Source organism: Tachyglossus aculeatus, chromosome 2 (genome assembly GCF_015852505.1).
Source record: "Tachyglossus aculeatus isolate mTacAcu1 chromosome 2, mTacAcu1.pri, whole genome shotgun sequence".
NCBI classification, from domain to species: Eukaryota; Metazoa; Chordata; class Mammalia; order Monotremata; family Tachyglossidae; genus Tachyglossus; species Tachyglossus aculeatus.
The window spans coordinates 104,165,746-104,190,849 of record NC_052067.1 but is presented as its reverse complement, the minus strand read 5'-3'; the positions used below and the strand labels follow the sequence as shown (position 1 = coordinate 104,190,849).

The following is a 25,104-nucleotide window of genomic DNA, read 5'->3' as shown; positions in this document are numbered from 1 at the left end:
CCATTTTACAGATGAGGCAACTGAGGCTCAGAGAAGTTAAGCGACTTACCCAAGGTCACACAGAAGGCAAGTGGTGGAGCTGGGACTACAACTCAGGTCCTCTGATTCCCTGACCTACAAACTCTTTCTTCTAGATTATGCTGCTTTCCCTTTGACTTTTGGCCAAAAATTCAAGTTTCATTCACACAACTAACAGTCAGATGAAGTCTGTGAATCCCTCAAGTAGACACAGGTCCTGTGTAGGATCATTTTTGAGTTCTCACATATTATCTTCTGTGGCCTGAAAAGAGTGGTCTTTGAGCCCTTAAGGTGGATTTTCACTGTTAATCAATCATATTTATTGAGCACTTACTGTGTGCAGAGCACTGTCCTAAGCATTTGGGAAGTACAAGTTGGCAACATATAGAGACAGTCCCTACCCAACAGTGGGCTCACAGTCTAGAAGGGGGAGACAGAGAACAAAACCAAACGTATTAACAAAATAAAATAGGATAGCTATGTAGAAGTAAAATAAATAGAGTAATAAATATGTACAAATATATATACATATATACAGGTGCTGTGGGGAAGGGAAGGAGGTAAGACGGGGGGATCGAGAGGGGGATGAGGGGGAGAGGAAGGAGGGGGCTCAGTCTGGGAAGGCCTCCTGGAGGAGGTGAGCTCTCAGTAGGGCCTTGAAGGGAGGAAGAGAGCTAGCTTGGCGGATGTTGGGAGGGAGGGCATTCCAGGCCAGGGGCATGATGTGGGCAGGGGGTCAACAGCGGGACAGGCGAGAACGAGGCACAGTGAGGAGATTAGCGGCAGAGGAGCGAAGGGTGCGGGCTGGGCTGGAGAAGGAGAGAAGGGAGGTGAGGTAGGAGGGGGCGAGGTGATGGACAGCCTTGGAGCCGAGGGTGAGGAGTTTCTGCCTGATGTGCAGATTGATTGGTAGCCACTGGAGATTTTTGAGGAGGTGAGTAACATGCCCAGAGCATTTCTGGACAAAGACAATCCGGGCAGTGGCGTGAAGTGGGGAGAGACACGAGGATGGGAGATCAGAGAGAAGGCTGATGCAGTAGTCCAGACGGGATAGGATGAGAGCTTGAACGAGCAGGGTAGCAGTTTGTATGGAGAGGAAAGGGTGGATCTTGGCAATGCTAATGTGGTTTTAGTGAGTATTGAAACCTTTAATACATTCAGTGGTAATTTTGTTTGTGAAGTGAATGGACGAATTGCTGTATTGTACTTTTCCAAGAGCTTAGTACAGGGCTCTGCACACAGTAAGTGCTCAATAAATATGATTGAATGAATGATGGCAGGATACCACAAGTAGCTGTTACATAGTGAACTGAAGGGAGTTACATGAAAGCCAGGAAGATAGATTAAATGATTTAAAGTCCAAGTGAAGCAGCCTCAATGAAGTGATGTATTCCATGGGTTGTAGAGGTCACTATAATAATAATGATGGCATTTGTTAAGCACTTACTATGTGCAAAATACTGTTCTAAGTGCTGGGGAGGTTACAAGGTGATCAGGTTGTCCCACAGGGGGCTCACAGTCTTCATCCCCATTTTACAAATGAGGTAACTGAGGCACAGAGAAGTTAAGTGACTTGCCCAAAGTCACACAGCTGACAACTGGCAGAGTCGGCATTTGAACCCATGACCTCTGACTCCCAAGCCCGTGCTCTTTCCACTGAGCTATGCTGCTTCTCCAACTGTTGGAAGATCCCTGCAGTGGAGAGACCAGCTTGATAGGCAACCACAGAGAAATGGATTGCACTCCTGTAGCAAAGACTTTGTGAAGACCAGGATGATAAAAACAATATTGAGAAGCAGCATGGCTCAGTGGAAAGAGCCCGGGCTTTGGAATCAGAGGTCATGGGTTCGAGTCCTGGCTCCACCACATGTCTGCTGTGTGACCTTGGACAAGTCACTTAACTTCTCGGAGCCTCAGTTACCTCATCTGTAAAATGGGGATGATGACTGTGAGCCCCACGTGGGACAACCTGATCACCTTGTATCCCCCCTGTGCTTTATGAGAAGCAGTGTGGCTCAGTGGAAGGAGCCCGGGCTTTGGAGTCAGAGGTCATAGGTTCAAATCCCGGCTCCACCACTTGTCAGCTGTGCGACTTTGGGCAAGTCGCTTAACTCCTCTGTGTCTCAGTTCCCTCACCTGTAAAATGGGGATGAAGACTGTGAGCCCCCCGTGGGACATCCTGATCACCTTGTAACCTCCCCAGCGCTTAGAACAGTGCTTTGCACATAGTAAGCGCTTAAAAAATGCTATCATTATTATCATTATTATTATTGTGGGTTCTAATCCCAGCTCCGCCACTTGTCAGCTGTGTGACTTTGGGCAAGTCACTTAACTTCTTGGTTCTTCAGTTACCTCATCTGTAAAATGGGGGTTAAGACTGTGAGCCCCACGTGGGACACTTTGATTACCTTGTATCTACCCCAGAGATTAGAACAGAGGTTGGCACATAGCGTTTAACAAATACCATTATTATTATTGTTGTTGTTCTTGTTGTTGTTGTTTAATATAGTGCTCTATTTATTGTAGTGCTCAGCACACAGTAAGTGCTGACTTAATTAGATTGATTGATTGAATGAAAATAATAATAATAATAATAATAGTAATTGTGGTAATTGTTAAGCACTCACTATGTGCCAAGCACTTTTCTAAGGTTGGAGTAGATACAAAATAATCCCTGTCCTAATGGGGGCCCACAGCCTAGGTAGGAGGACTGTAAGCTCATCCTCTAGACTGTAAACTCATTATGGGCAGGGAACGTGTATGCTAATTCTGTTGTATTGCACTCTCCCAGGTGCTTAGTACAGTGCTCTGTCCATAGTAAGCGCTCAATAAATATGATTGATTGAGGGCAAGGCAGACTCCAAGGGAGAGTCAGATCCCATGGAAGATAAATGCATCAGTGCAGCAGAACCTGTGTACCTAATGTGGAAGTGTCAGTCATGAGTCAGCCTTTTCAGCCACACTCATACCCAACATTAGGATTTCACCATCAGGAGTGTCTTCTTTGAAAACCATGGGCAGGTAAAGAGAGAGAATTAGTTATGAATGAGCTAGTGAAACATTAGGACACCATCAGATATTTATTCTTCAACATCAGTATTTACTGAGCTCCTATTCTGCCACTGCTCTATCCTGGGTGCTTGGGGGACAACAGAAGAAGTGTAAGAAATGATCCCTGTCCTTAATGAATTTAAAGTCTAAGGCTCATCACGGGCAGGGAATGTGTAGGTTGTATTGTAGTTTTGTACTAAATGCTTAGTACAGTGCCCTGCACAACAGTAAGCATCCAAAATATGATTGATTGATGGATTGATTAAGGGATAACTACTTAAGGAGAGAAAAAAATGTTTTAGGGAAGACAATTTGGCAACTGAAGCTTTTCAGTAGCACAGATTAAAATTAGTTTTCTCTGAGAGGGCCTTGGGAAGAAGAAAGAGAAAAATGAGATGTTCAGTCTCCCCTTTCTAAAAATGATGGATAAATGTTGGCAATCTCCACACCTAGAGGACGAATATAATAGCCCACAGAACACTTGAGAATTCATCTGCCAAAGCCATAGTTGCTGAACACATGTAATAGTTCTTGAAGCTTCTTCTTGACATGGGAAGTCAAAACAAACCTTCCCCTTTGACTTCCTGAGAGGCATCAGACTGAAGGGTCTTTTCTTAGTCTTTAAAGAAAAGAACAGTGAGAAATTTGGGTTAGAAGGCTGGGATTCAGGGAGTCAAAAGCCCTGGCTCTCTTACTGGATGTCTAATGAGGCCAGCTTGTTTAAAATGAAGCCCATTCCCTTTACTTGGTTTTATACTTTCTTCTATGGAAAGAGTCCTGGGTTTTGTAGGAACAGCACTGACGATTTTCATGAATAGGATTCTTTATGTGCATATCCCTGCCGGGCTGGATTGTATTCCAGTAGTGAGAAAGGCTTTCTAGTTTCAAACCCCAGCGGACATGGTGAATTCCAGAGAATGCATAGACATCCTGTCGGCAATTCCAGTGCTTCTTCACAATTACACAAATGGGTATTAGACTTAAAACCCTGCTTTACTGTAAATAGCTCCTTTTACTCGCAGGAAAGACGACAGCAGTTGTAGGAGCCACACTCTGCAAGTTTCTTTTTAAAAGAAATCTTTGTGGTGGCCTTCATCTCTCTTCCCCAAATAATGCCTGGTTAACTACTGCTCTGATGGTATTTAATGAAAGTCTCTGTTCAAAAGGGAGGGACTCTGGCAAAGCATTCCCAAATAACTTTCTAACCTGTTTTTTTGGCTCTGAGTATTTAATAAAAATAATCATAGTTATAATCGTATTTGTTAAGCACTTACTATGTACCAGGCACTGTACTAAGCTCTGGGATAGATACAACATAGTCAAGTTGGATATAGTCCCTGTCCCACGTAGGGTTCACAGTCTTAATCCCAATTTTACAGATGAGGTAATCCAGGCACTTGCCAATGGTCACACAGGAGACGAGTGGCAGAGCCTGGGCCCTTCTGACTCTCAGGCCCACGCTCTATCCTGTAAGTCATTGCACTATTTCACAGTATTCCTCAAATATTCTTCTCAGAAACTAGTACGCCAGACCCATCTTGGTATTTAGGACTGAGAACTGCATGTAACATTTACTGTAACTTACAGGAGTTACTCTATGTCATCCTGATCTGCTCCAAAATAGTAAATCAACAAGGCACAGAAAAGTTAGAATCACTCCAAGGTATTCATGGCCTTTTCAGATTCTCAATCAATCCGTTGTACTTACTGAGCCCCTACTTTGGACAGAGCACTGAACTCAGCCTTTGGGAGAGTTTAGTATCAACCAATGAATCAATCAATGGTATTTATTGAGAACTTACTGAGTGCCGAGCACTATACTAAGCACTTGGGAAAGTAAAATACAACAGAGATGGTAGACACATTCCCTGCCCACAAGGAGCTTACAGCCTGCTGGAGGTGGGAGGAGTTTATAGTCTATAGATGTAAGAGGCATGAATGTTGTACTCAAGGACTTTACAATCCTACCAGGGAGGCAGGCACATAATAATAATAGTAATAATAATAATAATAATATTTGTTGAGCAGTTACCATGTTCCAAACACATGGAATTCACAGTTTAATTGATAATTTACAGGTAAGACAAGTGTTTAGATAGTAAAGCATATAAATTTAAAGTATGCAAAATGATAAGGCCTATTTGTCCAGTTTACATGGCCCCTCCCAAATATTACTTACCCCTCTGAGAAGGCATCCATTTAAGCAAAGCAATGTATTCAAAAAAGGTGGGGAGAATGAAAGAGGATTCTTCCTGTCCATGAGCCCCAAAATTCAGTAGTATCATCTAACTCTGGAAATTCAAGGATCTGCATTTGGGTATGATAACTCTCCTCAAGGAGGTGACAATCTAACAATAAATACAAACAGAACATATTGCCCGCAAATTCATTACATCAATCAATCATATTTATTGAGCACTTACTGTGTGCAAAGCATTGTACTAAGTGCTTGGGAGAGTCTACAGAGTTGGTAGACACATTCCCTGCCCACAGTGAGCTTACAGGCTAGAAGGGAAGACAGGCATTAATATAAATAAATAAATTACAGCTATATATATATATATAACTGCTGTGGGACTGAGGAAAGGGTGAATAAAGTGTGTTAATCCAAGTACAAAGATGACTTAGAAGGGAATGGGAGAAGAGGAATTGAGGGCTTAGAAGAAGGATCTTGGAGGAAATGTACTTTTAATAAGATTTTGAAGGTGAGAAGAGTGATTGTCTGTCACATGAAGAGGGAGAGCATTCCAGGCTAGAGGCAGGATATGGGTGAGGTGTTGACAGCAAGATCAAGGTTGGCATTAGAGGAGTGATGTGTGTAGACTAGATTGTAATAGGAAATCAGGGAGGTAAGGTAGGTGAGGGCAAAGTGATTGAGTGCTTTAAAACCAACGGTAAGGAGTTTCTGTTTTATGTGGAGGTGGATGGGGAACCACTGGAGAGTCTATATTACCCCACTCAAGGTGGTGAATTTACCTTTAAGGTTCTTAGAGGATAAGAACCTGCATTCTTGATCAATTGACTGCAGGTTCATACCATTATCATATCATCATTACCACCAGCACCATCGGCTGAGCACCTACTGAGCACAGGACACTTGGGAACATAAAATTAAAAAAAATTCCAATCTTCCTGTTTTCTCTGCTTGGGTGATACTCAATAGCCCTCTGTTTCATCAAATCAATAACGCCTATAAGAGCCTGTTGAGGACTGAAGTCTGAATCCTTATGTTGGTATTTGCCCTTTTTTTTTTTCCTTTTCTGGACCATCTAAAGGTTCCGAACTAATAATAGTAATCACCATAAGAATAATAGCAATGATAGTATTTGTTAAGTGTTTACTATGTACCAAGCATTGTTCTAAGTGCTGGGTTAGATTCAAGGTAATCAGGTTGTGCCACATGGGGCTCACAGTCTTAATCCTCATTCCACAGATTAGGTAACTGAGGCACAGATAATTTAAGTGACTTGTCCAAGGTCACACAGCAGACAAGTGGCACAGCTGGGATTGGAACCCACAACCTCTGATTCTCAAGCCCACGTCCTTGCCATTAGACCGTAACCTAGCACAGTTCTCTACTTACAGTAGATGCTTACTCAATACTGCTAATGTTGATGATAATAATGATATCTTGATTTGTATAGCATTCTTTATTTTTTTCAAAGCAGTTTTACCTCAGTTTTCTCTTGTGAATCATTTTCCTCATTTTACATGTGAGAAGACTGAAGGTCAGCGACTGATTAAGGTCACAGAGCATGCCATCCCAGGTCTCCTAATTCTCAGATCCATGCTCTTTTCACTAGCCACACTAGTGTCTGCCTTCATGTGCATGTGTGAATGAGTCTGTGTATGTCCCTTTTGTAGTCAAAGATACTAAGGCTGCTGCTGTTGGCCAGGTGTTTGTGTTAAACAAAGGACTGAAGGTTCCTTGGTCACTGTGATAGGTGCCCATTTTTCCCCAAATTCTCATCAGATTCCATAGATGAAGCTCGGCCACTTGGAAATACCTTCTTGGAAGCAGACATGTGACACCTTATGAGTTTGTGAATAAATAAGGGAATTTCCCAACCCAAGCAACATTCCCTCACCCCAGACTTCACATGTAGAAAAAATAAATCATCAGCATACTCAGCCTGAGCAACTGAGCATTCTTCCTGGGAGAAAAGGCCAAGGGCCAGGGTAGCCCCTTGCACTAGACCAGAAGCAATGCTAATCCAAGCAGGCATTCTGCCTCTGAAGACCAGGTCTTGGAGAACAATTTGGGAGCACTGGCTGACTGAAGAGGGGTGTTGGCACTCTGCCACCTGACTCCTCTTCCTCTCTCTCTCGTCATATGAACAACAAGGACAACATTCACTCATTCGTTCCAAAGGCTGAGGAAAATGCAGAATTCCTATTGAAATTACTTCTCCAGGAAGTTTTCCCTGCAGCATGGCTTAGTGGCAAGAGCACAGGATTGGGAGTCAGAGGTCTTAGGTTCTAATCCCAGCTCTGCCACTTATCAGTCGTGTGACTCGGGACAAGTCACTTAACTTATCTGTGCCATAGTTACTTCAGCTGTAAAATGGAGATTTAGACTGTGAGCCCCACATTACCCTGTGAGCCCGTTGTTGGGTGGGGACCATCTCTATATGTTGCCGATTTGTACTTCCCAAGAGCTTAGAACAGTGCTCTGCACACAGTAAGTGCTCAATAAATATGATTGAATGAATGAATGAATATCTACCCCAGTATTTAGAACAGTGCTTGGCACATAGTAAGCACTTAACAAATATCATCATTATTATGATTCATTGATTTATCACCACATCCTATTTTCTCTCAACACTGTAATTGAATTCATGCCCGCTTAGCACTTAGGTATTTATCCCCCCAACATCCCCAGGGCACAGATATACACACACACACACACACACACACACATATATATGAGATATATATCCTTATACCCTGTTGTTTCTCCAACCTGTAATTTATTTTTATTTCTTTATTCATCTTCATCCCTCTAAGTTCATTGTGGAGAGAATGTTTCTATCAAGTATGTTGTATTGTACCCTCCCAAGTGCTTAGTACAGTGCTCTGCACCCAGGAAATATTCACTAACTATCGTTGATTGATGACATTGTAATCTCAAGTGCTTAGTACACAGTAAGGGCTCAGTAAATATGCTTGGTTTATTGATTAATTTATTGTCTATGTCTCCAACTAAATTGTGAGCTTCCTGAGAGCAGAGATTGTGTTTACTTATGCTATTGTATTCTCCCAAAACTTAGTGGTCTGCACTCAGTAAGCACTCAATAAGTACCATTGATTTATTTATTGATTGATCAATTGATTAGGTGTCAGCTCTCCCACCCACTTCCACCTTCCAACTTCCATTCTGTCCTTGCAGTGCTTGAAGCTGAACCTCCTGATGGTGGAGCTGGAGTTAGGAGACTTTCTTGAAAGTTGGTAAATAAGGATGCAGCTCTGCATCCACTTCTGCAAAGTTTCTGCTGATTGTAAGATGCTTATGGAAGGTTTTGGGGGGTACTTTTTCCTCCAAAGCCTCTTTGAAAGGTTTACTACCAATCTCGATGACTTTAATAATCCAGTTTCAGTATATGAGATCATTCAATCATGTGCGACATTATTACTGGATCAAACTAATGGTCCATCTAGCCCAGGATTCTGTCTCAGACAATAATAGTACCGCACACTTGATAATAGTTGCAATGGGTGGTAATTGTTCCCTGAACATCCATCCTCATTGTTAGGGATGGAGCATATAACATCATGTAGCAGCATGCCCTGGGTTCTAATCCCAGCTCTGACACTTGTCTGCTGTGTGACCTTGGGCAAGTCACTTCATTTCTCTGTGCCTCAGTTACCTCATCTGTAAAATGGGGATTGGGACTGTAAGCCCTGTATGGGACAGGAGCTGTGTCCAACCTGAGTGGCTTGTATCTACTCCAGTGCTTAGAACAGTGCTTGACACATAGTAAGAACTTAAATACCATCATCATTATTATTGTTAATACTCCTATTTTTCCCAACTATAGCACTAATCAATCCTGCAATCAATCAGTGGTATTATTGAGCACTCACCATGTGCTGTACTAAGTGCTTGGGAGAGTAAATTAGAGTCAGTACATTCCCTGCCCACAAGGAACTTACAGTCTAGTTACAGCCTAACTAGTAATCCATTATTGGTCATTCATCCATCCAAAAACATATTTAAGCCTTTCTTAAACTTTCTGATATTTTCAGCCTGCACCGCTTCCTTTTGTAAAAAATTCCACATGCTTCCTAACCCCAGAGTGAAGAAATGTTTCTTTCTTTTGATTTGCTTCGGAACCTAAAACTTTCCAACTTCCAACCTGGGAAGGTTAAATGAGTTTGGATCATTTAGCGGCCTGTCAGGATGAGCGTAGTCAAGGATTTGGCTAGGAAAGCATGGTAGCCTATGTAAAGAGAAGCGGAAGCCGTGAGTAGTGAAAAGAAGGTGGCCGAGTTGCCAGTCATTTTGATTCTCTCCCTGCAGCAGAAACACCATTCAGGGCACATCACTTCCCTGCTTAGAGACCTACAGTGGCTGTTTGAGTCTTCTTGCATAAAACAAAAATACTTAACCATTGACTTCCATGCTCTGCATCAGCTGACTCACTCTTCTCTTTTCTCTTTCTTCTCTTCTCTCTCTTCTCTTCCCTCACTTCAGGCCAGTTTTCATTCCTCCCCAGTCAATCCTCTAACTGTACTTTGTTTGTGACTCTTATTTCTGACATATCACATACATCTTTCCTATGGGACAATTCCTCCCATGTCTAATCGGCCCATCCATCCTCATCAGTTTAAAGCAGGGCTGTATGTGGTACGGTTATTCCTGTTCAACCAATCCAGTCCCACTGTATTGAAGATATGACAAGGAATTTCAAAGCCAATGTCAGAATACACTTCCAATTCACAAGGAAAACCTTTCAACTAAATGGGCTATGGGCTTCACTGAAAGTCTTTAAAACAATAATTCAGAAACTTGCAAATGTTAATGAGTGCTCTCTAGACCACTACTCAAGAAGACATGTATACAGTTATGAATGGCTTCTCAATGCCAGGGACTAATAACAAACCTAAAGAAAATTCAAGTCATGAAGCGGCCTTCACCAGAGAAAGCCTGAACAGCCAAATAATGTCTTTTGAACACAATGCTGTCACAAATTTCTGCAACCTAGACAGCCTATTGTCTTCCAAGGCATGCATAAAGTATAGAAAATGGAGCAAAAAACAAAAACCAGGTGCTATTTAGAAGAGCTTTGGTGAGCTCAGGTATCAGCTTCTATGCCAAACTGAAGGTCTAAAACTTAATAATAATAATAATAATAATGGTATTTGTTATGTGCTTAATATGTGCAAAGCACTGTTCTAAGTGCTGGCAGGGATACAAGGTGATCAGGTTGTCCTACATGGGGCTCACAGTCTTAATCCCCATTTTACTGATGAGGTAACTGAAGCACAGAGAAGTTGTGACTTGCCCAAAGTCACACGGCTGAGAAGTTGAGTAGCTCAGTGGAAAGAGTATGGGCTTTGGAGTCAGAGGTCATGGGTTCAAATCTTGGCTCTATCAATTAGCTGTGTGACTTTGGACAAGTCACTTAACTTCTCTGGGCCTCAGTTCCCTCATACGTAAAATGGTGATTAAGACTGTGAGCCCCCCATGGGGCAACCTGATCCCCTTGTAACCTCCCTAGCACTTAGAACAGTGCTTTGCACATAGTAACCACTTAATAAATGTCATCATTATTATTAATATTAAAAGTGGCAGAGCCAGGATTAGAATCCATGACCTCTGACTCCCAAGCTCAGGCTCTTTCCACTGAGCCGTGCTGCTTCTCTAAATAATGGTATTGTTAAACACTTACTATGTGCCAAGCATTATTCTAAGTGCTAGGGTAAATGCAGGGTCACCAGGTTGTCCCATGTGGGGCTTACGGTCTTAATTCCCATTTTACAGCTGAGGTAACTGAGGCACAGAGAAGTTAAGTGACTTGCCCAAAGTCACACAGCTGACAAGTGGAGCAGTCAGGATTAGAACCCACATCCTCTGACTCCCAAGCCCTGGCTCTTTCCACTAAGCCACGCTGCTTCAAGTAACTTAAGTAATGTACAACCTACAGTATGGCTTGGGGTTCTGGACTAACCACTGAAAGCACGTTAGATCTCTTGAGTATTTTCACCAGTCATCAGTGTCATTCACATCAAACGCCCTTTCCTCTCTGTCCAAACTGCTATCATGTTAATCCAAACACTTATCCTTTCCTACTGCATCAGACCTCCCTGCTTCCTGCCTCTCCCCACTCCAGTCCATACTTCACTCTACTCCCTGGATCATTTTTCTAAAAAACCATTCAGTCCATGTTTCCCCACTCTTCAAGAAGTTGCCTATCCACCTCCACATCAAACAGAAACTCCTTACCACAGGCTTTAAAACATTTAATCACCTTGCCCCTTCTTACCTGACCTCCCTGATGTCCTAGTACAACCCAGCCCACACACTTCATTCCTCTAATGCCAACCTACTCACTGTACCTTGATCTTGCTTACCTTGCTGCTGACCTCTCACCCACTTCCTGCTTCTGACCTGAAATTCCAATCCTCTTCATATTCTACAGACTAATTCATTCTCCCCACTTTCAAAATCTTCTTAAAAGCACATCTCCATCAAGAGGCTTTCCCCAACTAAGCCCTCATTTGCTCTTCTGCCACTCTTTTCTGTTTCACCCTTACACTTGGACTAGCATCCTTTATTCACCTCTCCCTCAGCTCCACAGCAATTATGTACAGATCTGTAATTTATTTATGTTAATATCTGTATCCTCACCCGAGACTGTAAGCTCACTGTGAGCAGGGAACATGTCTATCATCTCTGTAATAATGTACTCTCCCAAGCACTTACTGCACACAGTATTCATTCATTCAGTCAGTCACATTTGAGCATTTACTGTGTTCAAAGCACTGTACTAAGAGCTTGGGAGAGTACAATATAAACATTCAATAAATCTGACTGATTGATTAATTGATTGAATTGGCAAGGCAGAATAACCAATAATGATTTGAAACACAGTCAGCTCCACTGGACAAGACTTGTTAAGACAATGGGAGACAGCAAGATGTCTGGCATCAAACAGACATATTACCCCCAAGGAGGGAAGGCAGAATCAAGATGGTGAAGCACCGTCTCACCCAATATGACACATCAGTGAACTATCCAGGAGCCCCAGCTCCTTACAGACCAACCTGGACTTTGGAGACCAGAAAATAGGTTGCTCATTCTGAGCAGACTCAATGATGTTGTAAAGTGAAAAGGCTGATTTGAAAACTAGAGCAGTAAAATCAATTGCATTTATTGACTGCTTCCTATGTGCAGAGCACTGTACTAAGCACTTGGGAGAGTACAATATAACAGTATAATGGACACATTCCCTACCCACAAGTAGAACAGCTGCAAATGCATCAGAATAACAAAGACCCATCTTTACGTGAACACAATGTGGAATGGAATTCAGTTTCCTATCATTTATTTTGACCATGACCACAAATGGATACCCTCTCAGGATCACATCTGGAGAGTTTCCAGTACTCTACCATTCTCGGCTATGGGAGGGAGAGTCAATCAGAGGCCTATTCATTCCATTCCTAACTTGGGCAATGTCTAGTGAATGGAAGGCAATCTGCTAGAAGTCAAAACTCACCTGTGCTGGGCAGCAGCAGCATGGGAGAGAGTTAAAGGTGGAGACTCAAGTTTACTGTATGGAAGAAGGCAATGGTAAACCACTTTTGTATTTTTACCAAGAAAATTCTGTGGATACACTAACAGAATGAAGGCAGATGGATGTGGGGCATTCTGGGAGAGATGCATCCATGACGACACTCTGGGTTGGAGGCAACTCAACAGCATAAGAGAAGACAAGACACATGGATACGGCCTTGCCATAAATAGTTATAGTATTTATTAACGACTTACTATATATGAAGCATTCCCCCTCTAGACTGGAAGCTTGTTGTGGGCAGGGAACTCTGTTGCACTGTACTCTCCCAAGCACTTAGAATAATACTCTGCCCAAAGTAAGTGCTCATGAAACACCATTAATTGACTGATTAATTGAAGTACTGAGCTAAGCAGTGCGATAGTGACAAGATACAAAATCAGAGTCCTTATCGCACAAAGAGTTCAAAATCTAGTGTTACCCTCATAAACAAAGATTAGCTACATATAAATGCATTTTGCCATTTGATTAAGAGAAGCAGCATGGTTCAGTGGAAAGAGTGCAGGCTTGGGAGTCAGAGGTCATGGGTGCTAATCCCAGCTCCGCCACTTATCAGCTGTATGATTTTGGGCAAGTCACTTAACTTCTCTGTGCCTCAGTTACCTCATCTGGAAAATGGGGATAAAGACTGTGAGCCCCATGTGGGACAACTTGATTACCTTTATCTCTCCCAGCACTTAGAACAGTGCTTGGCACATAGTAAGCGATTAACAAATACCAAAATTATTATTATTATTATTATTATTACCAAACTGCAAGATACCCCGGCTAAAGAGAGTTTTGGCAATAAATCATAAGTGCCAGAAATTATTCAAAATCCCAACTCTGCCTTGTGACTATTTCATGTAAATAGTGATGACCTCTATTTAAATGGTAGGCCCTGTAGCCTAGGGGATGGGAGTCAGGAGACCAAGGTTCTAATCCCAGCTCTGCCCCTGACCTGCTGTGTGACTACCAGCAAGTCACAACCTCTCTGGGCTTCTGTTACTCATCTATTAAGTGGGGCTACAAAAGGCCTCTCCTTACCTCACAGGGATATTATAAGACTAGCATGTGATCACTGATCTCCTTCTACAGCCCAGTCCGCACCCTCCGCTCCTCCACCGCTGATCTCCTCACCGTACCTTGCTCTCGCCTGTCCCGCCATCGACCCCCGGCCCACGTCATCCCCCGGGCCTGGAATGCCCTCCTCTGCCCATCCACCAAGCTAGCTCTCTTCCTCCCTTCAAGGCCCTGCTGAGAGCTCACCTCCTCCAGGAGGCCTTCCCAGACTGAGCCCCTTCCTTCCTCTCCCCCTCGTCCCCCTCTCCATCCCCCCATCTTACCTTCCTCCCTTCCCCACAGCACCTGTACATATGTATATATGTTTGTACATATTTTTTTTACTCTATTTATTTATTTAATTTATTTGTACATATCTATTCTATTTATTTTATTTTGTTAGTATGTTTGGTTTTGTTCTCTGTCTCCCCCTTTTAGACTGTGAGCCCACTGGTAGGGACTGTATATGTTGCCAATTTGTACTTCCCAAGCGCTTAGTACAGTGCTCTGCACATAGTAAGCGCTCAATAAATACGATTGATGATGATGATGTGGATTTCACTATTATTATTATTACTTTGGAATTTAGAGAATCTGTCTCAATTACTTCCAGTTCAAATATTCAGGAAAACTGCAAACTTCAATGCATAACATTTGACCAACCTGTCGTTTCATCTAATGAGGTTGAAAGTAAAGAAACTTAATGGTTCATGCAATAGTGTTTTCTGCGATTCATGTGTCTATGAATAGGACTACACCATTTTCATTTTCAGAAATGCATGCAGATGTATTACAGAAATTGGGCAGGTCGTCCCCTCTATGTAAGATTAAATTCTTAACTTTCCGGGAAGAATTTCACTGTACTTCAGTTTTATCTCCTCTAAAATGGAAATCAGCTACTTGCTCTCCCTACATCTTTGACTGTATGCCCCATGGTGGCATTAAGACAGTGTCTAATCTGATTATTTTATATGTATCACAGTGCTACAGCAGTGCTTAGGGATTTTGAAAACCCTTAATAAATACTATAATTACTATTTGTACTAGTAACCAAATGCTAGCTGAACCAGCAAAAACGTTGATGGGGGGGGGGGGGGGAAAGAAAAAGATCCAATCTTTACGTTCAATGCAACCAGATTTTTTCACTTCAAGTAATCTGTTTAGCTCAGCAGTTAATAGACTGAATAGATCTGCAGCTTTCAGATTTACCTCTGATTATATTTATGCTGTGAAAATAAACACACGAATAAACATACAACAGCTCTTTTCATATGTCTTGTATTACACTATCTACAGAATCAGGATGAGAAGTGAATCACCTCTGAACTAGAGTTTTAAGTTAATAGCATAATATTTCATTTAGAAAATAAAGCCCATACTCAAGAATAAGGGTTTGGACCAAAAGAAAATGTGTCTTCTATAAAAATTTGAGTTCAGAAATACTCACGGGTATGGGGGGCACGCAATCCTGACTCTTCCAAACAGAAGATCATGGCCTCTGGGGGAAGGGGAACAGAACACAGATGCCGTTGAAAGATGTGGTTTTCTCTCCCTGTTCTACCTGGTAATGGGCCAGGACAAATCAATGACTGCTATGATGAGCCACAGCTGCAATGCCTAAGGCAGCTAAAAGGTGCTCGTTTTGGATTATGAGGGGGCACCTGGAGGCAGTATGGAGGGTATGCAGAGCAGAAGCATGCAGAGAAGCAAGAAGGAAGGATGCTGAGAGTAACACTTGGCAGCAGAAAGAAGCAGCATTGGTAGAATCAATCAATTGCATTTATTGAGCACTTACTGTGTGCAGAGCACTGTACTAAGTGCTTGGGAAGTAGAAGTTGGCAACATATAGAGACAGTCCCTACCCAACAGTGGGCTCACAGTCTAAACGGGGAAATGGGCTCCTTTGACCACAGACTGGTTTTGTACCCTTGGTGGAGTGGAGTTGAGTGAGTGTGTGTATGTGTCACTCCCTTGCATGTTGGTAAAACTAGGTAAAAAAACTTATCACAGTAATCTTGGTGATCAGCAGTGTAGTTTGGCTTCTATTATGTGTCACTGAGTCTCTCCCAGTCCAGTAAGGTCCTGGTTGGTATGAGGGTTAGTAAGGTTGGGGGCTTGTGATAGAAGTCAGGTGTGGGTAGGGTTCATTCATTCAATTGTATTTATTGAGTGCTTACTGTGTGCAGAACACTGTACTAAGCACTTGGGTCTTGGCATGTAGAGAGGTGGCTATTAAATCATGAAGGACGTGTTTGATACTCTTTGAAACCTTTCAATATGGGAGAATCTGTTATCTTTATGTGCAGCCTTTCCTGGAACTTATTAATGATTATACACTAATTTATTAATGTTAATGAGGGTTGTATTCACAGGGCCAAAGGAAAACAAACACTGATTTTACATTTCCTACCATCAAACTGGCTCTGCTGTCCAAATTCCCCGATGATATAAATTCAATAGTCAGAACTACACTGAGCTCTCTACAAGAGGTGTATTGATACCTAGATTCAAAGAAGAAAGGGTAGTTTACTCCCTATCTTGAACTGAGAGATTGAAAGTTAATCATGTGAAATTTCCTCTGGAAAATTAAACTTAAGCACATTTAAAAAGGTTTTGAGAAAGAAAGTGGATTTTCTTCAAGAAATGTGAGTTCAGGTAGGCTCACAAGTGACCACGGATTCCTAAATAATTAATCAATAGCCCCGGTGCGGCAGTTTGAAATGTAAATGTAATGGATGAAGGTGTGATGCTGTCATCAAGCAGAAAATGATGGGATTGGGAATGGATCACCTGCCATACCTGCTGACGGGTAAAAGCTTGGACACAAAGACAAAGCAAAGCTATCAGACAACAAACCCACCAACCTCTAATTCGTGCCTTTGACCCACAATTCACTTTCATGTCCCTGTCCCAGGAGAGATGTTAAAAAAAAAATGATGAAGAGAGATGTGGGGTGTCGGGAGAGGAAAGAAAAGCATCTAAAGAAGTGATACCTGCCAAGGCTGCAGGCTACATCCTTGCGAACACTTTTTTTTTTGCTTTATGTTTTCCTGCTTCCTTTAAAAAAAAAATGTTTTTTTCCTCTTTCTTCCCAAATCCTCTAGAGCTGTTCCTGCAAGTAGTTCTGTGACTTAGAATCTGACAACAGCTGCATGCCAAGGAACAAAGAAGGAGATTGACAATTTGAAGCAAGAGCAGGTGAGAAAGTCACCTTTTACAGATCAAATATGGCCAGAAAAATGTTTCTTTTCATTATTTTTACTCAGTAAGATACAGTCCTGTTTCTCTAACAGTGAACAGTGGTGATCAAAAAATGTTTTTACTGTAAATATGGCAGGACACAGTTTTTAGTTTAGCTGCATAATTGTTCCACTCCAATAATGAAAAAAACAGTCATTGAGAGTGCTAACTTATATTGTCCATCAATTGTATTTATTGAGCACTTACTGTGTGCAGAGCACTGAACTAGGCACTTGGGAGAGTACAATGAAAGTCATTTCACTGAGGAATTTATAGTATTAAGCACAGCATTAAAAGCCTTATTGGAGGCACATCCCCAAGTGGCCTTCCCTGACTAAGCCCTCCTTTCTTCTCCCACTCCCCTCTGCATATGGCTCTGGCTTTCTCCCTTTATTCAACCCTTCTCCCGGTCCCACAGCACTTATGTGCATAACTGTTATTTATATTAATGTCTGTCTCGCCCTTAGACTGTAAGCTCGTTGTGTACAAGGAATGTGTCTATTGCTAGTGTTCTACACACAGTAAGTGCTCAATAAATGACTGACTGACATTAAGATCAAGCAGATACTAGAGGAATCCATGCTTTCTTCTCCATCCAAGCCGCTACCATGCTGATCCAAGCATTATTATATCCCACTTGACTACTGCAAGTCTTCTTGCTAACCTCCCTGCCTTCAGTCTCTCCCCACTTCAGTCCAAACTTCTTTCTGGTGCCCAGATAATTTTTCTAAAATATTAAATCACTCATTCATATTTATTGAGCATTTACTGTATGCAAGCACTGTACTAAGCACTTGAAAGAATACAGTATAAAAATAAACACATTCCCTGCCCACAACAAGCTTACAGTCTAGAGAAGGTGTGTGGCTCAGTGGAAAGAGCCCGGGCTTGGGAGTCAGAGGTCGTGGGTTCTAATCCTGACTCCACCACGTAATAATAATAATAATGGCATTTATTAAGCACTTACTATGTGCAAAGCACTGTTCTAAGCGCTGGGGAGGTTACAGGGTGATCAGGTTGTCCCACCTGGGGCTCACAGTCTTAATCCCCATTTTACAGATGAGGAAACTGAGGCACATAGAAGTGAAGTGACTTGCCCAAAGTCACACAGCTGACAATTGGCGGAGTGGGATTTGAACCCATGACCTCTGACTCCAAAGCCCAGGCTCTTTCCACTGAGCCATGCTGCTTCTCTGCTGTGTGACCTTGGGCAAGTACCTTGACTTCTCTGAGCCTCAGTTACCTCATCTGTAAAATGGGGATGAAGACTGTGAGCCCCATGTGGGACAACCTGATCACCTTGTATTTCCCCCCCAGCGCTTAGAACAGTGCTTTGCACATAGTAAGCGCTTAACAAATGCCATCATTATTATTATTAGAGGGGGAGATAGACATTAATTTAAATAAATTGCAGATATGTATATAAGTGGTTTGGGGATGAATAAAGGGAGAAAGTCAGTACAATATAGCAGAGTTGGTAGACATGTTCCCTACCCACAACGGGTTTACAGTGTAGAGGGGGAGACAAACATTAATATAAATAAATAAATTACAGATATGTACATAAGTTCTGTGGGGCTAAAGCCAGGGTGAAAAAAAAGGAGCAAATCCAAGTACCACTCAGAAGGGAGTTGGAGAAGAAGAAGTGAGGGTTTAGGGAAGTCAGGTGTACCTTTCATTTGAATACTCACAGGGCTTTTATATCTGTGACCCATCACATCATCATAAAGCAAATAATACGATGTACTGTTACCAATTTGTATTTAATATAGACATTTAGAGAACTTTTGACTATTCATTAATAACATGTATTAAGAGGGTGGGAAGGAATTCATTTGGCTAGCTGTAGGTGATTTGATGTTGAACTGGATTAGTAAGCATTCAAGGACTCATAAAATTTTTAAAATTTCCTATTTTATGGTACATTCTAATTTACATGGTTGTTTGAGGTGTTGTTCTTGAAGGCAGGGGAATGGTCTGAGTGACCTTTTGGTGACCTAGGTGTATAAGATTCTAAATTGCTGTGAAAGTGGACCTCGCCACTGGTTCATGGTTCAGCATGTCTTTTGATATCCTGTTAACAAATCCCCTGTAAGATCCAAGAAATCTTACAAAAAAGGCCACGGGCATGTAAAATGAATCATTTTGAGATTCTGATTGTGGGGGGGAATAAAAAACAAATGGAGGAGTAAGGGCCTATGTGCAGAATGATGTTTTAGGAAATAATTCAGGCAGCAGAGTGCAGTATGCACTGGACAGTGGAGAGCCTAGAGGTGGGGAAGTCTGCAAGGAGGCTGACGCAGTACTTGAGTTAAAATGTCAAATGTTTGAACAAGAGTGGTAGCAATCAATAAATTAATCAATGGTATTTATTGAGCACTTACTATGTGCAGAGCACTGTGCTAAGCACTTGGGAGAGTACAACAGAATTAGACAGGTTGCCTGCCCAAAGTGAGCTTATAGTCTTGAGACAAGCTTACGTGAAGAGGAATGAATGGATTCTGGAAATGCTGTAAGGAAAAAACCAATGAGATTTGGTGACATCCTTCATTTCTCTCAACACCAAATGTAGTCTAATACCAGAAATCTTTGGGGACTGAAATCTTCTCCCTTCCCTTCACTGCCCTCCAGAACTGCCCCATTGCTTTGGCAATAGTTCTGTCTTCATGAAGTCTTCCCAAGTTATCCTCCACGATCCTTCCATTGACTCCAATTATGCCAGCATTTAAGGTTATCTTTGAGAACCTGGTTTTTATATCCTACTGGTTCTTCTAAACTCTACGCCTCTGGTTAAAACACCTTTAAATCTAATTGTAATTACAAGGTTTTTGTTTTTTTGTTTTTTCTTGTCTCTCCCTTATCTTATAAACTCCTTATGACCAGGACCATATTTTACCTTCTTACTACAGTGCTCCTTGAAGTCAGGGAGGGTAGTGTATTTAGTCCCTCATGTACTTAGTACAGTGCTCTGTACACTAAAGCACCCAATAAATACCACTGGTTGCTTGCATGATGATGATGATACTGATGGTATTTGTTAAGTGCCTACTATGTGCCAGGCACTGTACTAAGTGCTGGGTGGATACAAGCAAATAGAGTTGGACACAGTCCTTAATCCCCATTTTACAGATGAGGTAACTGAAGCATAGGTAACTGCCCAAGGTCACACAGAAGACAAATTACAGAGCTGAGATTAGAACCTCTGACCTTCTGACTCCCAAACCCATGCTGTGTCCACTATGCCATGCTGCTTCTCATGCTGATTGATTGATGTGCACAAAGCAGATGCTCAGTAAATACTGTTGGTGATGGTGTTGATTGACAATTGAACTGTTAGTCATTTTAATAATAATAATGATAGCATTTATTAAGCACTTACTATGTGCAAAGCACTGTTCTAAGCACTGGGGAGGTTACAAGGTGGTCAGGTTGTCTCATGGAGGGCTCACAGTCTTAATCCCCATTTTACAGATGAGGTAACTGAGACACAGAGAAGTTAAATGACTTTCCCAAAGTCACACAGCTGGCAGGTGGAGGAGCCAGGACTTGAACCCATGATCTCTGACTCCAAAGCCCGTGCTCTTTCCACTGAGCCGTGCCGCTTTTAACCATATTCAACATGGAAAAAAAATGTTGAATAGTCTAAAGTCAGGTTATTTAAGATTAATGTATTTAGCACACAACTCCAACTAGCTTTTTTGGATAAATGTGAGCTCCTGGAACCATTAATAAAGTAAGGTCATTTGTTTTACATCCAACTCCTCTCTACTGGGCGACTCTCAGCCTGTAGCATTTCTTCTGCCTGTTTTGTTGTATACAACATTTTCCCAGTAGAAGCATCAGTGTGCATTGTATTGTCCACCTCAGCAGCCCAATTGTTCCCACTAATAAATTACCACATTCAAAGAGGCCAGAGGTTTGCAACCTGAATCCGATAGCCCAGCTGAGTTTTCCAGTTTGTGGTGAGAAGAATTCCAGCATGACAAACCGTCTACCACACATATGAATGCTGAAGCCTTGTAAAATAGAATGTCTCAGGGAGGAGGGAAGAGAGATATTGCATTTAATGCCTGCAACAAATATTTGGAACCACTGACATTTCTCCTAGATAGGAAAAAAGAAGTACTTTATAATAATGGAAACTTGAAAGAAAAGGCATGATTTGGGAGCTGACAGCTGCTTTCCTGGTGAAGAGAAGACATGGAATATTTTTTTTCTGGTGGCCAAATTATGGGCAGTCTCCAGCTCTTAGATATTTTACCAGACGTTTGTTTGCCACTCTTGAAAAGTGCTCAGACAGCCTGCTGCTGTTTTGCTTCTGCCTCCTTTTCTCATGATTCTTGTGAATCTTCTGCTCAAGCCAAACGTCTCCTTTCATGATGCCAGCACAGCATTCTGGTCCATCTGTGGCACTGACTCCCATTTTTCAGATGGGATCAGACATTGTCTCAGGTTTTACTTTAACCACATCATTAAAATTACTCCTTTGCTCCTCTTTGCTTTGTTTCCCAATTTCAGTTCACCATTCAACTGCTGTTTAGCTCTCCTGTTGTGGTTCATTATTCCTATGTGTCCCATCCAGCCCAACTGTTTTGAAGTTGTGTTTGAACATAGCTTTAGTGCTAGGAGAAGGACTTCACTATCTTCCTACCTTGACAATTAATTTTGAGGGCTGCCTGTGAGTGAATTGATAAAGCCACTCAATTTGGGTAGCATTTATTTAGCAGTCCAGTTTTATCAAGACAAAGTTGGCAGCACTACAGTTCTTTAGTACTAGTGTGCTCTTGAGCCTAATACTACATTTTGACAGTCTCACAAGAGATGTACTGGCCCTCTTCATTCCTTGTTTAACTCACTTGCCTATCATTGCATTGCTGGTTGGTGTGCTGAATAGGTAAGGGAATTATATGACAACACTTAGCTCTGTTGCCTATATTGGGTTTTTGGTTCAGCTTACACCAGTGAAGACATTACCAGATACATCTGGTAATACTCTAGACTGAAAGCTTGTTGAGAATATATGTTTTATATTTATACTGTGCTCTCCCCAATGCTCAGTACAGTGCTCTATACACAGTAAGCACCCAATAAAGATGATGGCATTTAAGTGCTTACTATGTTCTAAGCACTGGGTAGATACAAGGTAATTAGGTTTTTCCACGTGGAGCTCACAGTCTTAATCCCCATTTTACAGATGAGGTAACTGAGGCTCAGTGAAGTGACTTGCCCAAAGTCACACAGCTGACAAGAGGCAGAGCCGGGATTAGAACCCACGATCTCTGACTTCCAAGCCCAGGCTCTTTCCACCAAGCCACGCTGCTTCTCTAAATAAATAATAAATATGACTGTCTGTTTTCTTTAGATTATGAGAAGCAGAATGGCCTGGTGGCAAGAGCACAGGCTAGGGAGTCAGAGGATGTGGATTCTAAACCCGGCTCTGCCACTTTGCTATGTGACCTTGGGCAAGTCATTTCACTTCTCTGCCTCAGTTACTTCATCTGTAAAATGGGGATTAAGACTGTGAACCCCATGTGGGACAACCTGATTACCTTGTATCCACCCCAATGCTTAGAACACATAGTAAGTGCTTAACAAATACCATAATGATGATTTTAGATTCAATCAGTAACACTCATCTAATTTGGTGAAGCTGTTTACAATCATTTGATGGTCTTCTTGGTTAGGTGCCTCTGGAGTGCAGCTATCTGTATACAGCAATTCTTGTGAGGCTTCGGATGGTGCTCAAAGTCTGCTGCATTGGGAGAGTTTCTCAGAAGCAGAATAATAATAATCATAATGACAGCATTTACTAAGTGTTTACTATGTGCAAAGCACTGTTCTAAGCGCTGGGAACATATCCAAACACTTGCATTCAAGTCTCCAGTTGCATCTCCCAGCTAGGATGTGTAGACTGAACAGAACAGGTAAGCTCGGTGTGGGAAGGGAATGTGTCTGTTTGTTATAGTCTACTCCACCAACTGCTTAGTACAGTACTCTGCTCACAGTAAGCACTCAGTAAATATGATTGAATGGGATCACTATGCAGCCTTTTCTCACTCCCATTAGCGATGGGAAATGGATCAGACTGAACACTCCCATATCAGGCGCAGCATGATTTCATGGCTGACTTTGTATCTCAATGAAGTTTTCAGGGAAGCCAAATTTACTAAACAATTTCATGAGTCTGGATCTACTAATAGTGTCAAATGCTTTCATAAGGTATAGTGCTCAAGTGCTTAATTCAGTGCTCTGCACATAGTAAGTGCTCAGTGAACACCATTGATGATATAAAACCACAAAGGTCCTGGTGATAATCTCTCAACTTTCCCTGAATCTAGCCTGCTGTAAGATCCTCTAAGCTCCTGGAGGACAGGGATCATGTCTACTAACTTACTGAAGGCATGTTTCCTCCAAGAGACCTTCCCAAATGAAGCTCTCTATTCCTTTTCTTTAACTCTTTTCTGTATCACCCTGACTTGTTCCCTTTATTCATCCCCAGCCCCACAGCACTTATTTACATTTCCGTCTGTAATTTATATTACTGTCTGTCTACCCCTCTAGATTGTAAATCTGCTGTGGGCAGGGAATGTGCTTTTTATATTGTACTATCCCCAGCACTTAGTACAGTGCTCTGCACACAGGGAGCCCTCAAATATGATTGTCTACTCTATACAGTAAGTGCTCGATAAATACCACTGCTTGACTGATTAATGGTACTCTCCTAATAATAATAATTATTGGCATTTGTTAAGCGCTTACTATGTGCAAAGCACTGTTCTAAGCGCTGGGGAGGATACAGGGTGATCAGATTGTCCCACGTGGGGCTCACAGTCTTCATCCCCATTTTACAGATGAGGTAACTGAGGCCCAGAGAAGTTAAGTGACTTGCCCAAGATCACACAGCAGGCATGTGGCAGAGTCGGAATTCGAACCCATGACCTCTTACTCCAAAGCCCGTGCTCTTTCCACTGAGCCACGCTGCTTCGCCTATGCACTGTACACATACTTAGTACTCTTTAAAAACCTTTGAGTGGTGCCTGCTGTGCCAGGCTATCTGAAACTCCACTGTGAATCTGTGTGCCTATAGTACACAAGATTCTTTAGTATCTTGTGTATTTAGTATTCTTTAGTACCCCACTCCCTCTCATCTCATGAAATCTCTCGCTCTGTCCCTTCTCCCCTCCTTAACTTCCATCTTCAACCGCTCACTCTCTACTGGTTCCTTCCCCTCTGCCTTCAAACATGCCCATGTCTCTCCCATCCTAAAAAAACCCTCCCTTGACCCCACCTCACCTTCTAGTTATCACCCTATATCTCTCCTACCATTCCTTTCCAAACTCCTTGAACAAGTCGTCTACATGCGCTGCCTCGAACTTCTCAGCACCAACTCTCTCCTCGACCCCCTCCAGTCTGGCTTCCGTCCCCTACATTCCATGGAAACTGCCCTCTCAAAGGTCATCAATGACCTCCTGCTTGCCAAATCCAACGGCTCATACTCTATCCTAATCCTCCTCGACCTCTCAGCTGCCTTTGACACTGTGGACGACCACCCCCTTCTCCTCAACACGCTATCCGACCTTGGCTTCACAGACTCCGTCCTCTCCTGGTTCTCCTCTTATCTCTCCGGTCATTCATTCTCGGTCTCTTTTGCAGGCTCCTCCTCCCCCTCCCATCCCCTTACTATGGGGGTTCCCCAAGGTTCAGTGCTTGGTCCCCTTCTGTTCTCGATCTACACTCACTCCCTTGGTGACCTCATTAGCTCCCGCAGCTTCAACTATCATCTCTACGCTGATGACACCCAGACCTACATCTCTGCCCCTGCTCTCTCCCCATCTCTCCAGGCTCGCATCTCCTCCTGCCTTCAGGACATCTCCATCTGGATGTCTGCCCGCCACCTAAAACTCAACATGTCGAAGACTGAACTCCTTGTCTTCCCTCCCAAACCCTGCCCTCT

At 42.4% G+C, this 25,104-nt stretch overlaps 1 long non-coding RNA gene across 1 annotated transcript; it reads left to right on the top strand.

Moving 5' to 3' along the window:
- The first annotated feature begins 15,594 nt into the window (after positions 1-15,594).
- Positions 15,595-21,610, top strand: LOC119940101. The gene is made up of 3 exons (XR_005454878.1): positions 15,595-15,670; positions 17,015-17,108; positions 21,259-21,610. It is a non-coding gene; the product is annotated as an uncharacterized LOC119940101 (long non-coding RNA).
- The last annotated feature ends 3,494 nt before the right edge of the window (positions 21,611-25,104 follow it).